Raw genomic sequence first — 9,555 nt, forward strand, 5'->3', positions numbered from 1 at the left:
TCCCCCATCACTCCTGGCTCCCGCATCACTCCTGGGTCCTCTCTCATCACTCCTGGCACCTCCCCCACCATTCCTGGCTCCCACATCATTCCTGGCTCCTCCCCCATCACTCCTGGCTCCCCCATCGCTACTGGCTCCCCCATCACTCCTGGCTCCTCCTTCACTCATGGCTCTTTCAACACTCCTTGCTTCTTCAACATCAGTCTTCCAGGTGTGACCTTGGCGAGGCATCAGTTTGCCTAACGGCTGAGAAAACTGCTGCTACTCATCTCACATGGAATTGTGGAAGGACCTGTCTTGCAGGTTGGTAAGAGGATTAAGGGTACAGGGTAAGGGAAAGCGTTTAGAACTCCTAGTTCCCATGCATGCCCATACAAGGATGCTTTACTCAGAATGCCCTGGGCTCAGCCCAAGGCCCAGTACTCCACAGTACACAGAGATCCAGGGAGATGCAAGCTGACTGGAAAGCAGCCTCCGTGAAAGATGCAGCTCTGCTCATCCCTGAGGGCAGTTCCACTCAGCACATATGTGTTGATTCATCAGAAGGCGCCAGGCCCTGTTATTGCTGAGCAGACAATAAGGTGCATGAGATGCAACCCCTGGCTTCAAGAAGCTCAAGGTGTAGTTAAATGATCTAAAGAAGAAATATCCTTTAGGTTGCAGTTATTTAATAACTCTTATCTCTTCTGCACAGAAGTCTGGGCAGAGGTTCAAGGCCCATTCGGGCCTCCCTGAAGTGCCCTGCAGTGTCTGTATTGTTTCTGTCCTATTCTGGGGATCTGGTGTGCACGGCACACTATACAGGCGAGCTGAGGCTTGCTCTCCCTGCACAAGGGGGGTGCTGTAGCATTGGCTGTATGTGACAGAGAAGCTGCAGTTTCCAGATCCTCAGGCATGCTGACCACACACTGACACTTGGGGAAATAAAGCTAGTTAGAACATCTGGGACTGTTCGATTTGGCCTTGGGGAAAGGAACAAGGAACAGTGAAGATTCACGCTGTTACATCAATGTTCATGCTAGCAAGCTCTCCACTTCTCACTTCTCAATATCAGTGTTTCTCAGAGCTGGTGTAAGAATCACCCGTGTGTGTGTGTGTGTGCACGCACGCGTGCACGCACAAAAGCACCCCCAGCCCAGGCCTCACCCACAGCAAGTCTGATATACTTGGTCCAGAATGGGGCTTGGTACTATGGTTTGTCCCCCACCCCAGGTGACTCCCATGTATGGCTGGGATCAAGTAGTTACTGACCACTTGCTCCCTATAGCGGGCACTAGGGAGCCAGCAATAGACAAGAGAGATGAGTTTCCAGCTGTGATTCTCTCAGTTTACTGCCAGGAGATCAATTTCACATTTACAAAGTTACCACTATGCTCAGTTCTGGGAGGAAGAGGAGCAAGGTTGAGGGGTTTGCAGCCAGAGCACATAACCAGGAAACTGGATCTACAGTGGGGAGATGGGCAAAGCTCTCCAAGGCCTAATGCAGTTAAAAGAGTTCATAGTCACCTAGTCTACATGCATGTTCACACACGTGTGTGTGTGTGTGTTGGCCTTGTGGAAGGACTGGGTGGCCCACAGAACTGTGGCTGGGGAATGTGGACATGAAAATAGGAAGGACTGGCCGGGCATGGTGGCTCATGCCTGTAATCCCAGCACTTTGGAAGGCTGAGGTCAGCGATCACAAGGTCAAGACATCAAGACCATCCTGGCCAACATGGTGAAACCTCGTCTCTACTAAAAATACAAAAATTAGCCGGGCTTGGTGACATGTGCTTGAAGTCCCAGCTACTCGGGAGGCTGAGGCAGGAGAATTGCTTGAACTTGGGAGGTGGAGGTTGCAGTGAACTGAGTTCGCGTCATTGCACTCCGACCTGGCGACAGAGTGGGACTCCGCCTCAAAAACAGAAAATAAAAAAAAAGAAAATAGGAAGGATCAAAGTCTCAGGCCTAACAGGGCCGTGTTAGAAATCTGATTTTTGGCCTGGCTCAGTGGCTCACGCCTGTAATCCCAGCATTTTGGGAGGCTGAGGCGGACAGATCATTTGAGGTCAGGAGTTTGAGACCAGCCTGATCAATATGGTGAAACGCCATCTCTACTAAAAACAGAAAAAGTTAGCCAGTCGTGGTAGTCCATGCCTGTAATCTCAGCTACTTGGGAGGCTGAGGCAGGAGAATCATTTGAACCCAGGAGGCGGAGGTTGCAGTGAGCTAAGATCACACCACTCACTCCAGCCTGAGCAACAGAGTGAGACTCTGTCTCAAAAAAAATCTGATTTTTATCCTAAGATCAATGGCAAGCCCCAGCAGCATTTCACTGTGGTACACGTGCTTGTGGGGAAAGAAATGATTAGGCTTCTATTTCAACATGATCTCACCTTACAACATGGAGCATAGGGGATGAGGCTGGAGCCGGGGGCTTGTCAGGACACCAGTGCTGTGCCCACCCATGTGAGACGTGGTGGAGGTGGGGCATGGGCAGGGAGAAAGAGGACTGGCCCAGGGCTTGGTGCCAGATCATCCCTAGAGGCTGGGAAGGTAGGAGGAAGGATGCTGCCTGCACGTCATGGATCACTGGATGGATGTTGGACTGGGGGAGGAAGTGAAATATTTTGGGTTGGTGACTCTGTGATGTCCTGGGAAATGGCGGGCAACTGGATGCTCTGACTGGGAGCTGAAAGGACGGGCCTGATGTGGACAGGCACATCCGTGAGGCTGCGAGATGGGGCAGTAGGAGATGTGTGGGGAGTGGATGCGACCATGCAGGGGTGAGTGGGGCAGGAGAGAGATGGGGCCCAGGAAGGAACCCTAAGGAGGCCAGAGCAGGAAAGTGGCCCAGGGAATGTAGACCACCTGGTACCCACACACTGGACACTTCCCGGAGGGATGCCTGAGGGTCAGGGAGCAGAGGACTGATGGGGCCCATGTTGTTGGCCTGCGGATGTCAGAGGAGGCTGACATGAAAGCAGCTCCAGGACACCAGGGAGGCAGAAAGGACAGCCATGAATGAAGAAGTGGGGAGATGGAAAGCAGTGGGGGTGAATGCACAGTGCTGAGAGCCTGGCTGCAGCAGGAGGAGAGGACCGGGCTGTGCTGGCCTGGAGGTTGGTGGCTCCTGGACCCATGTAAGGCTCTGGCAAAGCTGAGGCTGGACCTGTCCTGTGGCTGACCTCCCCTCTCCTGGGCTGAGGAGAGCATTAGTTTGAGTGAAGTACCTACTGTACCTGTTTCTTTAGGAATCAGGTTGCTCTATTACAGGGAGATTTCGACAGTAACCCTCAATCAGAGCAGGACTGCTTTCCAGCTGTCACCCACATCCTTGATGCTTTTATTTGATATACGAGTTGTGTAGTTTCCTAATACTCCTGTGGTTCTGCACCCCCTCCAACTACCCATCACTTGAGGCTGAGTTGAATGGAAATGTGTTTTATTATCTTCTGTGCAATGAATTGGTTTTACAGTGTGACAACCCAACTCCTGAAAGTGGTCATCATTTTCAATTATAATATTTTAGCTCAGAGATAAATTATTAAAACACACCGAAATTGTTCCTGAAGATAACAGAAAGCATGCTCACTTGGTGACTTACTCAGGTAAAATGCTGGTAAGCCCTGGGCATTCTGGCTTCGCATTTCTTAGGAAACCATGTGGGACTATCTCTGTATGATGCGGCAGAGTCACGTTTTATCCCGAGTAGGCAAAAGATGCAGCCTCCTCCCCCTGTGGGTCTGAAACGGCTTCTGCAAGTTGGAGCTTGAAATGACCGAGTATCTCACCCTGCTTTTTGCCACCCACTTTGTTCCCACGGGAAAGGAAGGTGAGGGTGCCAGTGCATGGGTGTAGATGCCAGGTTTCCTGACAGCTCCAGCATGTCTGCCTTGCCCTGGCCATGCCATCTACTGCTCCTTACCTCACTGGACCCCAAGGTACAGTGCTGGCTGTTGGAGTATGAACAAGCAGACAAAAAAAAAAAGGCCAGTCTTCCCCAGGTGTGGTTGTCAGCCATTCTGAGCCACCACCTGGAATATCTGCAGGTGGAAGTAGCCACTTAGCTGCCTCCCTCAGTATCAGCGCCCAGGAAGGAAGGCTACTCTTTCACCAGAAACAGCTCAGCTAGAAGACTCTTCTGTCTTCCAATATGAGTGGGTGGGGGTGTGGGAGAGCAGAGTTTGGCCCCTAGAACTGTTATGTAGAAATGAATCTGATTCAGCAAACAGACCAAAGCTCTGCAGGCCTGAGAGGGGCTTCAAGGCCTCTGGGTCAGCTCTTGTGTCAAAGAATGAAATTTTTAGGACTCAGAAGTCTGGAGAAAATGCTTTTTGGCTGCAAGTAACAACCAAAGTATAACTGCTCAAACAATTAAGAATGTGAATAATTTCATATAAGAAGTCTCAGGTGGGATCATTTCAGGATTGGTGAATCCCACAGTTCCAGGAGGCTTTTGGGGATCCCAGCTCCTGTCCTCTTTTTGCCACCTTTCTGAGCCAGCTTGTCCTGACCACAGCAGCTTTGCACACCACCCCTCAGAAGACCACTCAGAGGACAGGCTGGCCATTTCTCCAGTCTCTGTTTAAGAGCAAGGGAGACTTTCCCAGAAGCACCTGGAACTTTCCCTTATGCCACATGGGCCAGTCTGTGCCACGTGTCCCTCCTGAGCCAGGTGTTGGCTGGGGACAGAAATGCCATCGTTGCCCAGACCTGTCAGGGTTGCCCCTTGAATAGGGGAGTCTCCCAGCACATCCCAACCCTTACTAGCAACAGGTGAACAGTGGAGCTGGTCTTAAGAAGAATAAGGGAGAGTAACGGTTGGAGAGTCTTCAAGAATTCACAAGATGCTGTAATTAGAAGGACCCTCCCTGCTTTATAAAAAACAGAAATGTCCAATCTTTTGACTTCACTTGGTCACACTGGAAGAAGAATTATCTTGGGCCACACATAAGATACACTAACACTAATGATAGCTGATGAGCTAAAAAAAAAAAAAAAAAAAAAATCTCATAATGTTTTGAGAAAGTTTATGAATTTGTGTTGGACTGCATTCAAAGCCATCTTGGGCCACATGGGCCCTTGGGTCGCAGGTTGGAGAACCTCGATATAGGGAGAATCCTGGATAGATCCCGATTAACTTTCATTTGAAGAACTGTCATGACTTTCGATAGAAGATGCATGGGTTATTGTGTTGATAGGAATTTAGAGATGCTGAGGCTCCCAGGGCTGCAGGAACCAGCCTGGTGGCACTCACGAGGAAGCTAATGCAACCGCTGATTGCCATGTTGGGCTGGGGGCCAGCATGGCAAGACACTTTGATGTTTTTTAGAAAAGCCGGAAATAGAAATCTTTCTGTAAAATCTCACATTTCTTAGATATGCACAATTCACTGAAATATTTAAAATACCGTGTGAGTCTAATACTAAATGATGAAGAGCCAGACCCAACCTGGGAGTCAGCAGCTGACCTTGTCTGGATGAAGAGACTGGTATCTGGAAGGTGTCCTGAGGCTTTGCCTTTACTTTCTCCAATGACCAGACACAGCATCCGGCTTGGGAGACACCAGATGCTCCAGCGGAGGACTTGAAGACCACTGCCTGTTCTCCCACACTGGGCTCAGGTCACTTTCCAACTTTTATCTTCCAGAAGGAACTGGAATGGAGGGACGAGATGAACCAGGGCTCTCAGGGGCAGTAGATAGGAATGTGTCCTGCAGGGAGGGGTGCTTTCCTTACCGTGCTGGAGAAAGGCAGGGCGTGGAGAGTGTGATTCATAGTTTCAGAGGAAAACCAGACAATATCCAGAACGTCTATGGGAAATGAAGCTGGATGATGAAATGCAGCCACTGGTAAAATAAAACCAGGTGAAAAAACCCCACTGTGGGCAGACAGATACATACACGGGCACCTTCATCAGTGGAACAGGCCAGAAGTGGGGGTGTGGGTGGACGCTCATTGGGTGAACAGCTTTCCGTGCTAGGATCTGGCATGGAGACATCAACCACACCTTCATATCTTGGGGGATCCAGTCATGATTTGAATGCCTAACTAGGAAGGGCTCTTCTTTGTCATTTCACCAGGGCCAGACTGGGCATGTGCCCTACCCATGCTCCTTGCTCCCCACTATTTTAGTGCACAGGGACCCGATGTCACAGCCAGCACCTATTTGGGGGCTCTCTCTGGCTGCTGGGGCCATGACACAGTCATGTTCCTCCCCTCCTGCTGGTCCCCCCACTTCCTAAGAAATAGAGACATCTAGATTGAGAAACAAGGCAGGTTTACACAAAGGTAAGCTATTTGTCATTTTCAACAAAAGGATATCAAAAGCAACTTTGCTTATTTCAAAATGACTGAATCAAACCCAATTCTGTCAGCTTATTCTTTATGAGATATCAAAACCTGAGCACTCTTCATCCACATATCCAGTGAGGAAACACCATAATCGGGGCGGCATCATGGGTTGCATTCTCAGCTTGCCCTGCTCCTCTCCTTCTCTGCTCAGACTGGCTCTCACCGATGGATGACTAAGGGCCCTGCAGAACTGAATTACTCAGCTGAAGCCACAGAGCATGGGCCAGCAGTGAGAGGAGAGTTCAGAGGGTATCTATGTCTAAAACACAGGACTTGACTTCGGACACTTCAGGACAACAGGGGGATTTCCAGGTTTCTGTGGAGCGACTGAATCCTACCATCGGGGCACACAGGGAGCTCCACAGACAGGCCCCTGCAGAGAGGGAGACCCTGTGCTTTGCTGATGGCTCTGAATGCTTCTGGTTCCCCTCCAAAGGGGGCTCAGCTCATGCCCAGTTGGCATGTCTGTGCTTTGGACGTCAAGGCATATGAGCCCACAGACTCGCATATTTGAGTGAGGGTTACAGAGGGAGTGCACCTGCTGTGTCCTGCACCCCAGCAAGGAGGGTTAGGTCATCAAAGCTGGGAAGTGTTCTTGCAAGGAAGCTGCCTTGTGCCCATTGGGAGCTGGCAAGCCCTGAATGCCTCAGACCAACTTGAATGGCTCTAGGACCCCAGCAGTAGGGGTGACGGGTTGGCATAAAGATGCATGGCCAATTAACCACATGGTGCTGAAACCTTCGGGCAACACCTCGACACCAGGATCCCACGGCAGGTAGGGAAAGCTCTCAGGGCTCAGGTCCTGGTGCTGGGCATGAAAACACACACATGCCACCCTAAGCCCTACACATGTTGCCTGGTGTCTGGGATTAGGGCCACTGTCTCTCTCCTCTGATGACATCTCTCCAGCAGCATTTCTTCTCTATGTGCAGGTGGGGTCTATCCAGCATTGCTTCATCTCTTGGTCTTTGGAAGGGTGTGGGGACCTAGGACATGCTAGACATTTTTTCATTCTGGAGTGTTCCTAGTGACTTCCTTGTCAGAGAATCGAGTAGGGCAAAAATAATAACCGTAATCATTAGAACTGTTATTCGGTAAATGTGAGACTATATTCATACCACTAATCGTGGAACCATGGACTTACCATTTACTATGCAAAGTGCTTTACTGAGTCATCTCATTTAATCCTTGTGCCTCTGTGGATGTGACACCATTTACATGTAAGGAAACTGAAGCCCAGAGAGGAACGGTGTTTGCCCAGGGGCACATGGCTAGTAAGTGGCACATTTTGACTAGTGGTTGAAACTACAGAATACGGGGGTTATTATTCCAATTTTGTGCTAAGTCAGTGGAGCTGGGGGATGCCCACTGAGACCCGGCAAGGCAAAGGCGGCCGTCCTGGCCTCGGGAGACTGGGCTGAGACCGAATGCTTCCTCCTGCTTCTGGGCAGTCTCGCTGGTTTAAAATCCTCATCCCAAGGGTGCCTGGGTGTGGACCTAAATGCACCCAGCACTGGAAAGCTCTCAACCAGTGCTTGTGAGCTTTTCCTTTCCAGTTCTAGTACGTACTTCTCAGGAATCTTCAGAATTCCCCAGTCAGCTTCCCAAAGGAAACTAAATTTTCTCAGAAAAGCAGGCTTATCTATTCAACTTAAATGACTTCTTTTCAAACAACTGTAACGTCATTGTTCTCATTTTTATGAATAATTAAATCTTGGCATGTTAGGCTAAATTGATCATTTTTATTTCTTTCAAATTATATTGTCTAAATATGGCTAAATTGTTACGACAACTTACTGGAATCACCGAGGATGTTGTTAATGTCAAATGGAACCTGAAATCATCCACACCGGCCGTGTGAACATAACTTAGAGACTTGTATTTCATGCTCAGAGCCCTCCCTGGAGATTAAATGTGTGAACCGATCCTGCTGAAAACTCTGTTTCCCTCTATGATGTATCTCGTTCCAAAAGCTGGTGAGTAGCCTTTGCTTATCACGGCCAGTGTCAAGAGGTGAGCACAAGTTAACCTCAAAAACAACATTCAGCCCAGCCAAGTTTTCTGTAAATATGGTACATGATTAATTATGTCAGAAGACTATTTACTAAATGTGAAAAAATCAATAACACTCTAGGAAGAATGTTTACCCAGCCTAGGATCCAAACAAAGACTCTAAAGCCAGGGAAGTTTTTGAAAAATACAAGCTCTGTGTCTCCAGCAAACATAAGGGAGGTTTTGCTCCTTTTCATTTTTGCCTTGGCAGGGATGGGCCCTGGGGGTGTGGGCTCTGTCTCTTCTCTGCTCATTGCAATCAGAGCGACATGACTGTTGTCCACTGACGGCGGCCACGTGCCAACCCTTGCAGGAAGCACTTACCACCAGGACCTCATTTAATTTAATGCCACTGACAGGACAGCGGCATCCTGACTCTTATCCTCTCTGTTTTGTAAACTAAGAAACCAAGGCCCCAAGAAGTGAAAGTGTTGGTCCTAATCCCAAAGCCAGCAACTGGCTGAGGCCCTAGTTCCAGTTGTGGGAGTAGAGTCCGGGTGGTCTCAGGCCATAGTCTCCTGGTGTGATAGGCATTCACTGTTCCTGCCGGGTGCTTTTCTGAGCTGCCTCTTTTAGGTATGCACGCTCTTAGTCCCCACAAAGCCCTGTGAGAGGTGGAGACAGCTGAGGATATGGAGTTCCAGATAGTCGTACCACATAACAGTGGACAGAGTGGTTCAGTTGTGACCTTAGTCACACAGCTTGTAAGTCACAGAGTGGGAGTGTAACCCAGTGCAGACAGGTTCTATCCTTTCTCTTTTTTTTTTTTTTTTTTTTTTTGAGACAGGGTCTGGCTCTGTCACCCAGGCTGGAGTGCAATGGCATGATCACTGTAACATCTGCCTCCCTGGTTCAAGTAATCCTCCTCCTACCTCAGTCTCCTGAGTAGCTAGGACTACAGGCACATGCCACCACACTCCACTAATTTCTCTTTCTTTCTTTCTTTCCTTCTTTCTTTCTTTCTTTCTTTCTTTCTTTCTTTCTTTCTTTCTTTTCTTTCTTCCTTCCTTCCTTCCTTCCTTCCTTCCTTCCTTCCTTCCTTCCTTCCTTTCTTTCTTTCTTTCCTTCCTTCCTTCCTTCCTTCCTTCCTTCCTTCCTTCCTTCCTTCTTTCTCCTTCCTTCCTTCCTTCCTTCCTTCCTTCCTTCCTTCCTTCCTTCCTGCCTTCCT

The sequence above is a fragment of the Rhinopithecus bieti genome, unplaced genomic scaffold (assembly GCF_001698545.2).
Source record: "Rhinopithecus bieti isolate Rb0 unplaced genomic scaffold, ASM169854v2 scaffold_49371, whole genome shotgun sequence".
Lineage (NCBI taxonomy): Eukaryota > Metazoa > Chordata > Mammalia > Primates > Cercopithecidae > Rhinopithecus > Rhinopithecus bieti.